The sequence below is a fragment of the Haliaeetus leucocephalus genome, unplaced genomic scaffold, assembly GCF_000737465.1.
Source record: "Haliaeetus leucocephalus isolate CR32 unplaced genomic scaffold, Haliaeetus_leucocephalus-4.0 Scaffold228, whole genome shotgun sequence".
In the NCBI taxonomy this organism is placed as follows: domain Eukaryota; kingdom Metazoa; phylum Chordata; class Aves; order Accipitriformes; family Accipitridae; genus Haliaeetus; species Haliaeetus leucocephalus.
The window spans coordinates 9,396,367-9,414,625 of record NW_010972664.1 but is presented as its reverse complement, the minus strand read 5'-3'; the positions used below and the strand labels follow the sequence as shown (position 1 = coordinate 9,414,625).

Below are 18,259 nucleotides of genomic sequence, written 5' to 3'. Positions count from 1 at the left end.
AAGTAAAAATTTGACTAAGCTCCTAAATTACTGTAAATGCCCAAAGCTCTTATCAAACCTCTGTCCTTCTGGTCATGATTGATGGGACTTATGAGAATTAATTTTCTCTCTCAACTACCTGCAATGATAATCAACTTCCACATACATAGTCATGTAACAGAGCCTCAAACCCTATTCACATTGTGCAGGCAGTAATACCAAAAGCACCCATTTGTTCATCCTGGGGCATATGCTGTCTTTTAATTTAGGAACATGCATGTTTTAAGATGAATGAACTTTCAACCTCTCCTTTGTCTGCATTTTTATGTTGATGGATACTGATCAGGGATGAATGTTATCAACCTTGTCCTTTTCAGAAGCTGTTTGTGGACTTCTAGAAGAGACTAAATGAGGTCTTGTTCTTGTAACTCTGTATTCTACTTAATCAGAGACATTTTGAGGTGACAGTAGACTATTTGGATGGGATTCAGTTGCCTAAAATGACACTAGGTGCCTAGTCTTAGATACCCAACTGCTGCTTTGCCTCTTGCTGCCACTTTCAAAGAGTGCAAATCTCCTGCAGATCTTGTCAAGTCTGCCACTTAAATGTGAATGTCTCAGATTTTCTAGAGCATCTCGAATGTCACAAAGCATTTATGCTTAAGCAACTGAATCCTACCTTTTAAGTGCGAGAGAAAAACATTATTTGTATGTATTCTTTTAGTTATTTGCTCTTTATAAAGCCTCAATAATTTTAGCCCTCTAGCTCTCTTCTTAGTATTCACAGACTGAATTGCTCCAAAATTTGCTGCTCCTTGTTTTTATTTCTGAATATGTACAAAAAGTGAAATAAATTTGGGTTGTCTTCATTACTTTCTATAACAAAGTAACTTATTGTAAGACTGCTAGGAAACGAGTTATTTGCCATTTAACACCATTTAAATGTAGGAAAATGTCAATGGTGAAGCTCAAGCTGTTTGGCTTTTCTGAAGGTCTGAACATATGGCATGTGACTCAGAGTAGGTGTACTTTGTGGTTGGTATAATTCATATTTTGAAACAGAGAAGCAAAGTTTTATTTGAGAAATCTTCATACATTCATTATTTAGCCTTCATGTTTTAAGATGCTGTTTAGTACGAAACATCTTGGAGTTAATAGAACAATTTTCCATTTTAAAATTGAATTTCTGTGTATTGTATTCTGGACGCTCTGTCCAAGATCACTTCTGAAAATATTTTAAAATGAAAGCCATGGAATTTGGAAATGCTTCTACAAAAATGCTAAAGGCTTTTCTGGAGTGGCCAGAGGGAAAACTTTCATGCCTTATCTTTAGCCATCAGATATAATAATACTGCATCCAGAACACTAATTAAATGAATTCTTTTTCCACAGACTGCAGCAGGTCTAATAAATTTAAAGGGCAAGTATATTGAGGAGAAACAATAGAACTCTTGCTTGAAAACAAAAGAGAAAAATTCAAAGTTTTCTTAGGCTATTTAAGTTCAGCTAATACATATGTGTGTTTTGAAGCTAAATTTTCCTCACTGTATTTTTATTAGTTAAAAAAAAATCCCAACTGTTGCGTAAGTTTTAAAAGGGCCATTTATTTTTCTCATTGTAGATAAATATTAAGATATTTTCTATCTCTTAAAAGAACAACTATGAAATAGCTGCAAGATGATGAAAACAAACTTGCCATTGCCTACATTTTTGGATGGATGGTTCCTTGATGTACTTGTAAAAATACACAAATTTTTCTGATTGTCAATTTAAATTTATTGCAAGGTGGGAGAATTCTGACTCTGTGCTTTTAAGCAAGATGTGTACAGCTCTCATTTCAAATCTGTCTCTGATGCTGGCATTCACTGAGCAGTAATATGAGCTAGCTGAAATGATGTCTCTAGATCTCTGTACATAAGCTGAAAGCTGAAACAGTGGACCAAATTATAAAGAGTCCTTATTTATCATTACTATAATAGATATGTCACAAGTACTTATTTTAAAAGAGGTGGATGAGATAATAGTTGTTTCCAGAAATAAAACTGTGCATTTAGGCAATGAGAAGAATATAAAGTTTATTATATTGAAAGCGTAAAATATGTTAAGCTTCTGGTGAGAGCAAAGCAGAAAGGGGCCATATCTCCTGTTTTTTGCATGCATCAATATATTGACAGGTGTTGGGAGATGAGATAGAAGCTCTGACTGATGTAGCTGTGCTGACACAGGAGTCAGTAATGTGGCTGCAAATTCTGGTTCCCCTTCTCCCCTTGCATGACATGACTTTTTTCAGGTGGTTTGTCAGGTGGCTTTAAAATACTAGTATAAAACACAGCATTGCTGGTATAGCTTCACCTCTACTGGTCTCTCTTGGATTTGTATGGAAAATTGTAAATTGTCTGTATGGTAGAGTCATTTGGAATGCATTATGAATATCCAATAGGTGCAATTTGCCTTTGAAATACCAAATTTTTTCATTCCTCCTAGAAGTGCTGGAATTCTCCATTTGCAAAGTATGCAGAAAACAACATCTTTCTGGTTAAAGCTGTGTATTGTATGACTTGGTTAAAAAGCATCAAAGACTTTTAACTGCTTTTTATAAGATCTGTTCCAGTGAAACCACTGTTAACTCTGCAGAGATTTGGTTATTCTTTCTTTAAACAGTCAACTTCTTTTATCAGCCAAGGAACAAGTCATTTGATTAATGATCATTTCTATCTCTTTGAAAGGATCCTTTCCGACCATTGGGGTGAAGTCTCTTTCGAGATTCCTGAGGGCGGGATTTTTAAATAGCATCCTGACCTCACATCCAGTGTCAGGGGGTGGATCTTTACCCCCCAGCATTTCCTCTGGTAGGTATTCCAGCCTATTCGCCCACATCGCTTTTTCCCTTCACCCTTTGCCCCATCTCTCCACACATCTTAGGGAAACAAAATTCGGTATTGGTCAGACACGGAGATTAGATGTCCCTTCCAAATAAAAAGCCAAACTGAAAAGAAATGGAAAAGATAAATTACTTTTCAGGAACTAGCCATTTTCCTGAATCAATGTATAGGAGAAATTGTGAGGGAAACTGATCTGTAGTTAAGTGATCTACCTAAATACTGGAAGAGAAAGCCTGGTGCCCTCTAATCATGCACTTCCATGAAGCATGCCTGTGTGCACCAGGGAAACATAACTTTAAAAATGCCTCTATAAAATCCCAGATTTTATGTGAGACCGTGACTTTTCCCTAAAAATTTACATTCCATTGCTAAAACATGGAAGCAAAACAAATTTGGAAAGGGAAAATTTAATTTTGTATTGATAGTGTTTAAATCCTTTGTATGCTTCTGTAGTTGTAACTTGTATCTCGTAAAAACAGCCTTAACTTTTTTTAATAACTTTTATCACAATTTGAACTACTATAGTTCTCTTAAAATGCATGAGAAAACCTCATTGCTTTTGTTGCCAGCATGGTATTCTGCACTGCCTCTGGCAAGGTCCCCAGCAGAGGCACAGCTGTATGATGGCACACAGGACCCCAGAAGGTTGGCATAAGGTTGAGTGTAGGCCAAGGATGAGAACACCATGCCAGGTAAACGGGCTGCTATCAGCCACTGGGCTGTAACAGGAAAGGACAGGTTAGAGGCATCCTTTCCCAGAAAGCCTATATGTGTTATCCATTCTCTTCTGGAGCCATTAAACAACATCTTTCACCAAAGCTTATAAATGAAGAATAAGTATCTAATATGTATCTTAATTGTAGTTAAAACTGGATCAAAGTTCAGTTCTGTTCTTTTCCAAACTACATATTTCTATGTAAAATTAATCTGTACATGGGCTAACGTCACACTTGTATCCTTTCAGGACATCTTATCTATTATGTTACTTACAGTTTTTTTTTAAAGAGGAAAAACCTCTTATGGCAAAAGTAGGGTGAAAATTGAAAAATTACATAATGTTATTGATTTGCTATACAAAAGAAACTGTTCTACTTCCCTATTCCCCATTTTATCTATTGCAATATTATAGGCCTCATAAATACAAGATGATTCTTACTTTTCTTTTTTTTAAGTGCTATTATTTCTTTGTTTACTTTCTTTCTTTGAATAGAAGCTTCTCAGCAACTTTGATGTCTTTTCTTACAACTGTTCAGGTGTCTTTTGTCAACAGTTTGTAAAATACTTTCCATATTTTTTTCTCCTTGGGATATCTCAGAGTATTTAATAGCCTTTAGGCTATTTTGGCAGTCAGCATAACAATGAGATTGGTATCTGTAACCAAACAACTCTGTGGCAAAGGAAATAGTCCAGGCCCCATAAAATTCTCTTTTTTGAACATAGTGTTATGTATAGCATATCACTGATTCTATTAGATTACAAATGGCTTAATTGCACTTGTGAACTGCTTCTCAACTACATACCTACCTACAAGTTTATTTTATAAGGTCCTCAGGACTGTTGTTTTCTGAGTGCTCATAAAGATTTTTATCACATTTTTGGACTTAAATCAGAATGCTTAAATGTGGTTTGTTTAATAAAACTGGTTCATAATTTCTTGCTATTAAATGTCTTTTGCTAAGAATTCTGATTCAATCTGATGAAATATTCAAAACAGGGAAAAAAACAGAAATGCAGCTACATGATGTGCAACATAGACCCTAGCAAGGTAATGGAAATAAATGTTATTGTTTGATCGTGTCAACAAAAAAAAATGAGCGAAGCAGCAACGCCCCAGAAATGGAGAGACTGCCCACCTTCTGGAAAGTGAGGACTGTCAAGTAGTTGAAAGCCAGTGAAGAACTGTGATAAATCCAATGGATGAGATGTGTTCCTCTGAGGAAGAGTCCATGGGGGGGCCAGGTGGCATGAAACTCCACAGTACAAGCCAGAAATTGCTGTCAACAAATGTGCCCTAACAATCTTATCTGCAATGCTGCTATTTAACTCTTCCTTTTTTACTTTATCATATTTGCATTTACATAAACCACAATCTTAATTCTGAATTGCCTCTTTGTTACAGAGATGACCAGAGGATGCCATTTCCATTTCATGATAACTTTCTAAATTGCTAAAACCAGCTTTGCTGTACACGTGAGAAAAAAACCCACACATTTACTGCATTTTTGCAAAAAAAAAATTCTGTTGAAGGGAGTACTGATCTGGGGTGTGAGAGACTCAGAACTGAATCTCTTACTGTGCATGATTCAGTGGAAAATATAAGTTCATGCTTGAATCCTTAATCGCTTTAGTACAAACAGAGAAGGGATGTACCCTTTGTTCTTTCATATCGAAAAACACTGCACCAAACACCTGACCTTTTTTCTGAGTATTGCTTTACCAAGGAACAAAGAGACCCAAGGCAACAATGCTCCAAGAAGGTATTTAAGCAGTGATATCTGTGTTAATCATGGCAGCCTCTGGCTGCTAGAACAGCAATAGGCATGCAAAATCAACTGCCCACTGCAGTCTCGATGCTGTCTCCAAGGCTTATCCTCTCTCATTAAAAGTGAGATGATTGCTCTTTGTGTATTGGTACTCGAGGGAAGCATGCTCGATTGCTGCCTTTGATAGCACAGTGACCCCACCTCCATTATCTGAGATGTTGGGGTCATATTGGACAGTAGCTTTCATAAGCCTAACAGAAGTACTTAACATTTAATAACTTTGCTGAATTATAGCCTAATTGCTTCACATATAGCTTATGTGTAAGATTTCAGTGAATTTAACTACATGGAAGGCTTAAAATGCCGGCATTATTCTGCTATTAGGGCCATTGGGAACAAAGATAATGAGATTTTTTTTTATTTACCAAGACCCTTAACTCAAGCTAAGTGGCAGATTTACTTCAAAATAGCCAGAAAATTTATTCCTTACTAAAGACAAAATGCTTTTACATGTTTTTTTCTACAAAATTCCCCACAGATGTTTTAAGTGAAACACAGAACTAAACTGGAAAACCTACTATAAATAAGTATCTGGAAAATAGCTTGGCAGGGCAATGTAACTGTTGGTTTCCTTTTTTTTGCTTTCTACTTTTCACTCAATAGTTGGGGAGGGTGTATTTCTTTTACCATTGCACTGACAGTTGACGTTCAGTTTTGTGTAATTTGGTATCTGCTTTTGCACTGTGCAGAGGTTCACTTATGTAAAAGGTATCCTCATTTAGCCAACTTAAACATTAATTTATACTGCTGGCATGGGGTGTTACATCTTTCTGCATAAATAGATTGCCTCAAATATAGGTGTTTTTTAAGCCTAGACATAACTATGCTAATGCAATAGTGCTTATATTTGATAGTTACATCAAAAGTCTGTCACAGCTCTACAGCCATTGCGCTAGAAGCAAAGCTTTCAGCAGGCCTTGAAATATCTATCCTAGATGTCTGCAAAAACAAGCCCATTTTCAGACAATAGCTTCCATTTGATTTAGCTATCATTAATGTCACAAACTACTTAGGTTCTAGTTATCCCACCTGTTAGCAGTACAAATTCACATGACTTAGTTGATGTAGGTCTATAATGACAGATGGACTCACATAAGCAATAAGTACTTTTTCTCACGTAATATCCGTGCCTATATTAAATAGAATTCTTAAACCACTTAGTTTACACTCATCATACTTACACTGGCATGAGCTGTGGAAGCTTACCCCTTCCTTCATAATTACACATACACGCACACAAAGATACAGATATATATGCATGTAGTAAAAAAACAAATGACTACATTGCCAGTGCTGCATCTATTTCTTCAAATTCCAGCTCTTCCAAACTAACTACAGTGTTGTTTTCTCCATTTTGGGGAAATTCTTAGCTTACTACTCTTGCTGTGTATTGGCAGCTCTTGATTTCAGTCACATGCAAAGGGTTTGTTATGTAAATGCATACCCATATTGCCTGGCAGAAATTATGGATAGAAAAATTTATGGTATGCTGCTGTCTTTGAAGAGTGTCAGACAGATTGTTAAGCTTGCTGAGTTGGAAAGGAAGGGAGGGAAAGCAAATACTTTTCCTACTGTTTCTTTCAAGCTAAACTCCTTTCCTGAGTTTTTCTGTTGACAAGAACAACTAGAGATAGGTGTCAGGCTATGAGAAACTATAGAAAAGTTCCTGGTAAGCAAACCTCCCAGACCCCATTCATACTGTTCAGTATTCAAACTACATTAGCAGGAGAGGGGGGAAAAAACATCAGAATCATTCTTTCCATTCACACATTTCTGTGCACATCAGTGCTGCAATTTGATTGTGAATCTTCTGATCTCCCCATGTAGTCAGCAGCTGGATCATTGCCCCCTATTTCATTGACAGAACACCTCTCTGAAGCTTCTGTGAAAGTATCTTGATGTGACTTTTTTAATGAAGTATGATCATCAGTTATTTCCTACCACTTATTTTGCAAGGGTTAATTATCCAGCTCTTTTACATCTTCCTTTTTAGGAAAATGGAAGCAAAGAAATTGGGCTTGATAAAACAATCCACCCCTCTGAACCTCAAAAAAGATATTATATGCAAGAAATGAGGGTGCACTTACTTCCCAGAAACTTAGAAGTGATACAGGACAGATTGCTCACTGCTGTCTTGGACTAGGTAATGACAGGACTCCTCCTCCACATAAAGTACATTATACAGAGGATATCCCCTTTTCAGTGTTTTACTGCCTGGTTGTCTATAACTGTTTGTCTAACATACATTGTAATGTTCACATTTATTACAGGGAGCTTCTCAAAAACTAAGACATAACTATAGAGTATTAAACCAGATGATTAACAGTTTTCTTTTCCCCCAAATTAATATTTTATTACAATTTCCAAGTGCACCTGAGTGAGCCCATTATTCTTGATATTGTATAAACTGACAATTGAAAGCAAATTGTATTGACAGACCCTTATTGAACAAAGTTACTCAACAAGAACCATCAAGGAGCAATTGTTCATAGTGAAACTCAACTATAATTACAGTACTCCAATAATGAGAAAAGTAACTTCTTTTTTTTTCAGCTAATGCATTTTTCCCTACTCTGAATTCCAGCACCTAAACTGCTGTATTTGTTGTTAAATGAAAATTGCTAATCCTTTGTCGGTGACTAAGAAATTGATTCTTTTATTGCATATGCATTTTCTAGGATATCTGAGCCAAATGGCTCTTTCGGTTTATTCTTTCAAGCCTCAGTGCTATTTCACTGGCATGTCTAGCCTATAAACCCTACAACTAATACATAACAGCATGTGTTTTCTGAGGGTAGAAATTCAGATGTATATGGACTTTTCCATTAGGCAGGCAGGAAGCACTTCAGAACCAAAATATGGATGAGCAGCGAATAACATGAATACTGAGAGAAACTTTTTTTTTTGTGCTGGTCCATTAGGATTTAGCTTGAACTGTAGAACCGGGATTAAGCTCTGAGTGTAGGACATGATAAAAGGAGGTCTTTGTTCTCCACCCTTGCTAAATAGCTCATTTCATGCTCAAGATGGTCATCATAAACAATTCCAAACATTTTAGCTCTAGAAGTTCAGAAAAGTTTATTTGAATACGTGGTCATTTTTACATAATATACACTACTATTGCATATTTTTTAAAATCTGACTACAGAAAATGTGGTAATTTATTGTAACAAGCATGTGAATTGAAGCAAGTTGCTGTTCATTACTAACAGGAGCAGAAAGATAGGAAGAGGAGAGCTGGAGGAGCCTGATGGGTACACATAGGAATGTATTTGTAATTAAGCTATACACAGTTACTTTGTTTCAAGATGAAAGGAAAAGAAAAAATCTGAACTTCCTTTTTAGCCTAGCAGTAAAGCATTGGGTGTGAAAGCAGATGCAGAATTATTTGACTTTTTGTGAGGTGGGAGACAGAGGGAATAGTTAACTTGAAAAATGTTTAGGGTTTTTTGGTCTGTTTTAGGTAGGAAGCCAGTGAACCTTTACCAAATTCAACTTGCTGAAGTACCATTCCAGGCTCAAATACTGTGTATGGGAAATAATCTGCCTAACTCTGGATTTTGCATGCTGGTATTTAACAAGCCTGTTAGGATGCCTTATACAGTTGGTGAAGACTAGACAGTTGTGGACTGATTCTTATGACCTCTTTGTGACTCATAGTTATGAAAATTTGACTCCTTCCCTTGATATGCCTTTTTCTTTCTCAGAAAAAATCTAGAGTTTGCTAGCTATGGAGATGTCTCCATAGTTGTGGAAGTTGTTATGGTAGATGAATGCTTTTGGTTTTCTTCTTCATGTGTCAATGAGTTTCCATATTTTTCTTACTTATTCAAGATGTATATGCTTGTCTAAAAACCTCTGCATCTAAATTTTGCTGCTTGACCCATCTTCATTGTAAATCTTGGGGTTTGTTCACATGAAAATATGTGTGCCTTCATGTCCTGAAGGTACAAAGCTTCAAAGAGAAATAAGAAAAAAAACCATGAGAACACAAAAATGTCACAGTGTTAGGTCCAGTGCATCACTTATTTGTTGGAGTCCTGATTCATGATGTTCTGGGTTTTTAATTTTTAATTTAGCAACTCACACATATTACAAGTAAAGCTTCCTTTGTGGATTTCAGAATCTCCAGGAGTGCTGATATGTGGCCTCCACTGCTTCTTGAAATGAGAAATTATGCCTTTCTCATGTGTAGAAAGCAGCAAGATGCTCATAAAGGAGGAGGTAGTAGCTCATCAGTTTTCTATAGCTCAGAAGTTTAAACTTTATGCAGACCAAAGGGAAATAGGAGCAAAACATATGTGCTCAAATAGGAAATGGAAAAAATACATAAAGGATATTCTAAAGTGCAAGACATGTCACAATCAGGCATAGTAATGAATAATCAAAAAATGCCCTGACATTTCAGAATACGATTAAAATAAAACCTTAACCATGCCATTATACTTATGAAAGCACAAAAATATGTTTTACTGTAACCTTATGTATGCAATTTTTTTATTTGCTCATTTTCAAATTTCTGTTGTAGAGTACTGCTTCTAAATATAACGCACCTATGATAATGGGTAAATTCACAATATAGATTAAATAAGATTTGTTTCTTATGTCCCATAAGTACCTGTTAGGTATCATGGCATACTGAATATTGATGAAGTGCAGAAGCCCCTCATACACAGACTTAATTTGGTTTAAATTCCTTTACATGCTCTGGGGTCAACAGGGCAAGTGATCCTTGATGCAGTCAGACTCCGAGGACTAATTTTAAACCAAAGAATATCCCTTGCTCTTTCCACAAGAGGATGTAGAGTGGTATGAACATTGAAAATGTTCAGAGTAACTTAAGGGTGAAATGTCATTAGATTAAGTGAAATATGCTGAAATTCAGTTATAAAAAAAGTGAGGTGAATTGTTTTGGCTAATCTAACTGGGCAAAAGTATGTCTCTTAAAATGAATCTGAACAGCATCTGTTATTTATCATGGATTTTTTTTCTTGTTCTTTGCTTAAGTGCTAAAGTGAAAGTGCTGGAATCTTTAGAGTTCTAATCAATTCTATTAAAAACTTACTTTTTTTTTTTTTTTTTCCTCCCCAGAACATAATTAAATTAAAACTGAGCGGCCACAATTTTTGTGGCTGGTCATTAACAGATTACTTATAGTTGCAAAGAAACTAGTCTACATTCTCCCTTCTTATACAATGATAAAGGCTGCCGTTAATGCTAGGATTTCTTGGTTTAAAATGGGATGATATAAGCTAGTATTTGAGATAGGATAGTCAAAAATGCAGTCCTTGATCTCTGTTCATTGTTCTGACTTGTGATTTTGTCATCTCTTAAACTCTTTGAAGTCAGTATAAGGTGGTCTTTATAAGGCATGGAGATGACAGAATGGTTCCAGGGTACATGACCAAGATTTTGATGGAAACATCAGCTGTTGTAATTATCTGTGGAAGTTGTTGGGCAACTGCCATAATTCAGATTAAGTTTTAAGGTACATCAGTTTATTCCAAGAGCCCAGGCTGGCACACTGCCCTCTAAGGATCAGGGGGACACAGAGACAATGCAAAGCCCTCTTTGTGCAGATAAGGTGGTTCCCACAGCTTTTTCTTGCAGGCTGAGGACTTGGTTTTTGTGATACCTCGGCCAAGTCACTTCACCTCATCTTCTCTTTTCACCGCACGCATGGATTTATCTGTTTATGGGTTAGTATTTGAAAAATAGTGTAAGGCTCTCAAATGAGATGCATTAGATGTACTTAGAATAGTTCAGGCGGCAGCTTTCAGAACTGGTCTACAAATACACCAGCTCGTGTTCCCCTCCATGTGTACTTCTGAATTCTAATAAGCCATCTTGCCCTAATGATGAAGGTATTTCTTTTTTATTTCTGGTTATAATATTCATGTAAACATAAGCAGCAGGAATAAAACAGAACTTTCTTCATCCATATTGTATTTGTAATGCTAATAAATATGTAGAAAGAGATAATACAGATAACCAACCCAGCAAATGGAAACTTGAAGAAATTCAAATTTTTTTCAAAGATATGTGGCTGGAAAGTATAAATGCCGGGAAAAAAATCAAAATTTGGGCCAGTTATTGTATTTCTATGGTATAATTTTAGCGACTATTTCTCCCTCACCTACCCCACCTCCAACTAGTGACAAACACCTGTTTCTTCTGGTTTTACCCTCTACTGCACTCCATTTGGTTCTCTCATGGAAAGAGAAGAATAAGAAAACAAATCATGGAAACAGCGCAACTGCTTTCTCTTTACAGTTCCACTTTTCTTTCCTGACAACCTTCCAGAATATCTTTTGCAGGCACACTGGAGGATTGATGTGAATTAGGGATTGCAGAAGCAGCATGCTGGAGACTGCTAAAACTTCTGTTGTCAAAAGCATTCTCCCTTTGTCATGTGAGAAACCAGGAGATCTGTTTGCAGTGCTTGTTTCTGCAGGAGAGGAGGGACAGAAGATTTCAGAATGTCTTTTAGAAGTATACATACAGACTTTGCCTGGCTGCCAAAACATACCAACAGACATAAATTCTTGCCAGTGGGTTACAGGGTAGTGAGTGGAAAAGTATTTAATATAAAATTACAGAAAAGCAGCTCAGAGAACAGTATTTCAGATTGTGTTGATGCAATAAATATTCTTCAGCTAGCAATGACAGCTATATGGCCATAGTTTACTAAAAAAATAGACAGTAACTTACGCTCATTCATGTATTTTTTATTTTTATGAATTGATTTTGCAAAGGTATCTTCCCTCGACTAACTAACTTAACTAATGAAAAGTGGTATATAGATACAGGAAAATAGAAAGAGCACTAACAGCAAGATAAGTAGGTTATATCCATGTGATTTCCTGTAACAGCAAGATGTTAATGCTATCCTGTTTGCAAACTCTGGCTTCTGAAGTCTCAAGAAGCAGGTTGGAACTGCAACTTCTGTTTTTTGAGGCTGCTTGGAACACAGGTCTTAGACAGGGACCTTCTGTAATCTAAGTCAGTAATGCAAGTGGGATGGCTTGCAGCAAAATTCCCGTTGGCTTCATGTGTATTGATGTGGGCTAACAACGCAAAACCTGGCACAATTTTTTTCACTTGCTTTTTGCATAATCATTAGTTTTCTTTCTTCTTTTTTCCCCCATTGGTTTGGTGTTATGGAAAAATACAATTTTTTTTATTTGCTGAAATTAATTCTCCCCTAATACATACAAATGCAGCATTATTAGCAGCAGGAGTGAAGAAGCTGCAGTGCCACAGCAAATGCTTTTCCTGTTTGAAGAAATATGTAATGAACGAACTATTGTGAGATCTCGGAATGCCTTCCGAGCCCTGGGCATTTCAGTGAGGGACACAGAGCTTTACTGTGGGTGCTTTGCAGGCTATTGGAGTACTGAAAGGCCCAGTGCTACCTAAGGGAGTGCCTGTGCATTTCGCTCTGTTAGTCTTCTCTTTAGCTTTAGCAGGAGGTTAGTGGGGAACCAAAAGCAGAACATGGCTTTGGAGTGAAAAAATGCCTGATATGGAGGTGATTTTCTGAGACACATGAATTCTGACCTGCAGAAGTGATGGAGCAATACTTTCTTATATGAACGAGAGAACAGATTCCACCATTTGCTAGTTTAAGTGGAAGAATAAGTATCCTCTGTTTATGTTAACAGATCTATTCCCATAATGGGTATTAAAGATTTCATTATAAGTAAAGACTGTAGAAATGAACATGTACTAACTGTATTCTTTTTGGAGGATTAATCTTACATAAAAAATTCATTAAAGTGGGCTTTACTGCATTATCTAAAATGACAACAGGAGACAACAAGCTGAATATTTTGTCATTGATATGACACTTCAAATTCTGCTCCTTATTCATCACTCTACCACTCAATTAAATTACACACTATCAAAATCTTGTGTTGTGGAAAATAGAAAGAGAACTAAAAATATATACATTGTGAGTTTAAAATACAATTGGTATTTTACATTATTCTGCAATGTATGGCTTTCTTTTTTCTTCTTTGCATTTCTGCTTATTAAAAAAAAAAAGTCAAGCAGATTGATCAATGGAAAATACACAATTGTAATATATTCTGAGGTGGCATGACATCAGTACAGATTGTTTGTCATTTATGCTGGTTTTATTTGAGTGGCATTGCAGTACAGCTGGGTGGGAGAATTCCAGTGAAGAACTTTCTTAGGGAAGAAAACCCACTTTGTCAACACCAGTCAGCCTCTTGTCACAAGGTAGCAGTTGCATCAAAACAATGAATAACCCCCACACCTTTTTCAGATTCATCTAAGTTCTGAGTAATGAAATTCATATCCTTTTCCTGCATCATACCAAGCACTGGTACTGCTCTGGCATGTTCAGTCTGGCTTTCTGAGATGGTGAGAATCTGAAATTGATCTGCCAGAGCCAGAGTTACTCCATGTGCAAGGAGGGGAAGCTTCTTTAGCCAATATCCCACACATGGTCTGGGGTGGGAATACTTATAGTTCCACAGAAAGTATGAAAACAGTAAATGTAGCTATGGTATCAATATATGTCATGTATAAATACGATTATAATTTCATATTGTTATCTTAACTATGTAATAACATGATAAATTTCTTACACTAAGGGGCTGCAAATGCTAAATGTGGTATACATAGTGTGTAAAATCTGTATTTGGGATTAAAATCTAATGCCTCAGAACACTATATAATTCCTCTACTTCAAAAGTCTGTTTTCTTGCAGTACTCTCTACTCCAGCACTGCTAGGTATCTGAAACTGCTGCAAGAATGATATGTTTGACTGATTTGATCATTGAATCCATCTTCAAACCTTTTTATATTTTGTCCTTCCCCAATTCAGACATGAAGCTGTGTGTTCTCCTCCAGCAGCACTTGCAGGTTTTAGCTCCTGGATGCTCTTGACCTCTGTCTTTTATTCCAAGTCCTCAGCCCAAGCTGACACCTTTTTCATTGTTGTTTTTCCATGCCTTTTCTTATGTGGATCTTGACTGTAATATTAACCTGGTTCTTCTTCAGATACTTCTCTAGTGCCTATGCCTGTATCTGTGTGAAAACCCTGGCCTGAATTTGTCAAGCCTTTAAACTAGAGTTTGGGTTTCCACTTATCTGGTGAGGTGCACCCATGCTGCAGAGGGGACTCATCATCTGTCACAGGAGAGCCTTTTGGTGCATGCTCTCTTGCCCATACAGAGTTCCCTGGGGCTACGTGCAAGCTCTCACAGATGCTCATGTAGCAGGCTCAGGCAGTGCTGGCACGGCTGTGCCTGTTCTGCAGCCTGTGCCGTCCTTCTGAGCCCTGAGTGCTTTTCTGACTCCCATCGGTATTGCCTCCCACTGCTGTTTGTCCTTAAACCTGTTTCTTCAAGTAAAGATGTCCATGTTTTATATGTGTAAGCAGTCATAAATATAGGAAAATAATTCAATACCTTCCGGAATTGCATTAGCCTACCCCATGATAAAATAATCAAAGATCACTTCTCCGTCTCAGAGACTTCTCTGCCCCCCCCCCCCCCCCCCCCATTTATTCATTCCTGTCCTTGTTTGGGGGATGACAAATTCATCTTTCTTAGTACCATGAGAGCAACATGGATTTTCATAATCTAAGTAATAGTCTTTTTTCTTTTTTTTTTGTCTAGAGGCAAATATTACGCTAGTTTAGAAATCTCCCAGTATTATTTTTCAAAGTCAGTTTTGTAATCCTCTTCAAAGCAAAAGCAGTATTCTGTGTTTGTACAGGGCTCAGCACAGACCTTAATCTTTTCTGGACTCAAACCGTAGCATGGTGTAAAGGATAACATCTGCTCTTTGCAGCTAAAATGAAACTAACATCAACTAATGTCATCCATAGCCTTTTGTCTTAGCAAGAACTTTGTTCTACACGAGCCCTGCATTGGCTGCCACCCTCTGACCCTTTGAAGATTGCAGAATGCTGTCCAGTCTGTCCTACTGCATGCCCTTGGGACTGGTGACTCGGTCTCTGGTCTGAGCTGCCCAATGTTGGATTCTGCCCTTGGATGTGCCAGCGTCAGCTGTTCATCCTCACATCTCAGCCAGCTTCTCCAGAGCCAACCGCTAGTCCCATTCCTTCAACCATTTGTGAACTGGAGAGTCTGTTTATGTAACACGAATGCATGAAGGAATCACTCAAGTGCCTCTACAGGGTATTGATCTAGGGAAGAAAAAATGTTGTCTATCGGTACCCAAACACAGCCCGGTTGGGTATACTATACTGACTAGATGGAGAGAGCCACTTGATTTTCTGAACCTGTTTTCTCTACCACACCTTTGAAATCAAGATGTGTCCTACCTTATGTTTCCTGACGCTTGGTGTACTTACATTTTGAAATGTTTAGAAATCCTTGTATGAAATTTGCAAACCTATAAAATTATTGGAAAAACAATTGTTTGCTGGGAATAGAACCTGTATGTTACCACTTTGATGATAAACATACCCACTGGAATCTGCTGTGTAGCAGAGTTTTTTACTATATCTTCAAGCAACCAAAACAATAGCTGAGACATTTTTGAACTACAGGTACTCCAAAGACAAATAGGATGCTGACCATAAGTCTCACTGTATTGCATGTCACAGTCCAGCTTGGAATACATAAATATCTTCAGTGATACTTTAAACTTGCAGCCAAAATAGGATGGCTTTTATCAAGTGCTGGCACACTAAAAGAAGATTATTTCAGAAGTTAGTGTTAGGATCCAGATTCAAGATTTTTGCGTAAGATAATCAAGTGATGGAGCTGGGTTCATTTTTGTGGTGGCTTGACACAATCTTGCATCAACTTCATTTGAGATTTAGGTAGGATGGCGAGCAATACAGACCGAGTCTGTGGGAAGCTATCAGCCTAAGTGATTAAATTTATTGTTCACCAGAATTCCTAAATACTTAATGATATGCTGATCTTCCAATATACAGTGACCTGTTTGAAGACAAATGCTACTTATTTTGGTGTATTTACCAGATCATGCTATTCCTGTGCTATCATGTGGAAGAGCTGGTTTTGTGTTAAGGCATATCATTTAAAGTGATTAAAGGAACACATCGAGCAGTTTAAAAACTCATAAATATTATCCAGTGAAAAATACTGAAATGTCTTTTTTAAATCCACAGATAAATGCATATAGATACATTTCATAGTTACTTTAGCCTAGAAGATCATACTGTTGGTCTGAGCAAAATGAAGTACAGTTTGTTGGGAGTTTTTTGGAGGGGGGAATATTTTGTGAGAGAATGTAGAAGCATTAAAAATTGCTTTTACAAAATAAGTGTGGAAAAAAATCTGTGTTGAAGGATATTAATCTAAGGAGCATAAAAGATGTAACAAGAGCCTATGAACCTTTAGAGAACCTTACAAAATAGCTTCTGGAAAGCATAGGGCACCAAAAGTTTACTAACGGGAAACTAGGGGCACTGTTTTGAAGCTCAGTAGCTCCATTTGTCATTCCCTTCAAATGCAGATCTTCCATAAAGAAGTTTTAGTTGTTGATTTAGCCAGAAAGAGGAATTTCTGGGTAACTTATGCCTGACCAAATATACCATCTGAAAGCCAGCTTTACAACCGTATTTATTGCAAGATGCTGTTGCGTGCAACAATTTAGAAATTACTACTTGCTTGAGAGAGTTCTGCAAATAGCAAGACCCTCTAGCAAAAGGCTGCTGTTTGTTTACTTCTCTAGATTATAGAATATTCTTTTCACATGGACATGTCAGCCCCTTGACAGTAAGCAAATGGTAAAGGTAAGGGAATCTAGGTCATTCATGTGCTTGAAACTAAAGAGAGTAGGCTATACTACTAGTCATCATTAGCAAGCTGAAGTAAAGAAAACATTAATTTTTAAAATGCTGTGATCTTTGGCAGCTTAAAAGTGATGTATCGTTTAAGCTTATAATGCAAAACCAGGGTATAACCAATGGATGCAGATGAACATAAATTGCTTTGGTGGCAGATGCACATCTGCAGCCGCGACCAAACACTCAATTAAAAAAAAAAGCAGCTGGTAATTCTTCACACTTCAGAAAGGCTAATAAGGCATCTGATAATTTTCACACAGAAAAAACGTACTACTGTGCCAGCATTATGAAGCACTGTTTTATCCATTGACAACCTAAACTTGAGGGTCAATACAGAATGAACCCCAAATTTTATTACAAGAAATGAGAGACTATTGTGAGGAACTCAAGAAAGACTAGGCTAAGCTACATGAATGAGCATCACTGGGGTACCTGGAACTCCAAGTCGACATGCTAGGATGAACAGAGAAATGGCTCGTTCACTTTTTTAAATTCAAGGTTAGCTGTAACAGCTCAGGAGAAATACCTGGCTGTGGCTTATTGTATATTGTGGACAGTTTAATAAACACTTACACTGTTAACCAAACTGAACAGAAAGTTAGCATGTGCAGAAATGGACAATTGTGCTGGAACAGTCATAATACCCTTCTACACTTTCTCACCCTGAACACTGTTTCTCATCCCCTTGTCCAAATGAAACAGAAACATAGTTTGAGAGGCAGAGGAAAAAAGTCATGAAAGACACTTCCTTTGGATTTGAAAAATATGGCAACACCTAGTGTTGTATTGAGAAAGTGATGAAATGGGTGGACTTGTGGTGTCACCACTTGGCACACCCCCAGTTTTGCACAAACCCCAAAAGAGACAGGCATTCTCAGGGAAAGAAAAGTTTGCCATTTTAAGACTTTTTACTTCCTTCCCAATCTTACTAACATACTTATTCATTACATTAGTTTTGCATATATTAGAATGGCTCCTTTGTAATATTAACAATTCTAAAAAACTTCTTGCTGTGTAGCCTGATTAGCATGCTAAC

At 37.1% G+C, this 18,259-nt stretch overlaps 1 protein-coding gene across 1 annotated transcript in view; it reads left to right on the top strand.

The window, feature by feature from the left end:
• EPHA6 (EPH receptor A6) overlaps positions 1–18,259 on the top strand; it is a 531,573-nt gene that overhangs the window by 446,557 nt on the left and 66,757 nt on the right. The gene's annotated exons all lie outside the window — the stretch shown is intronic.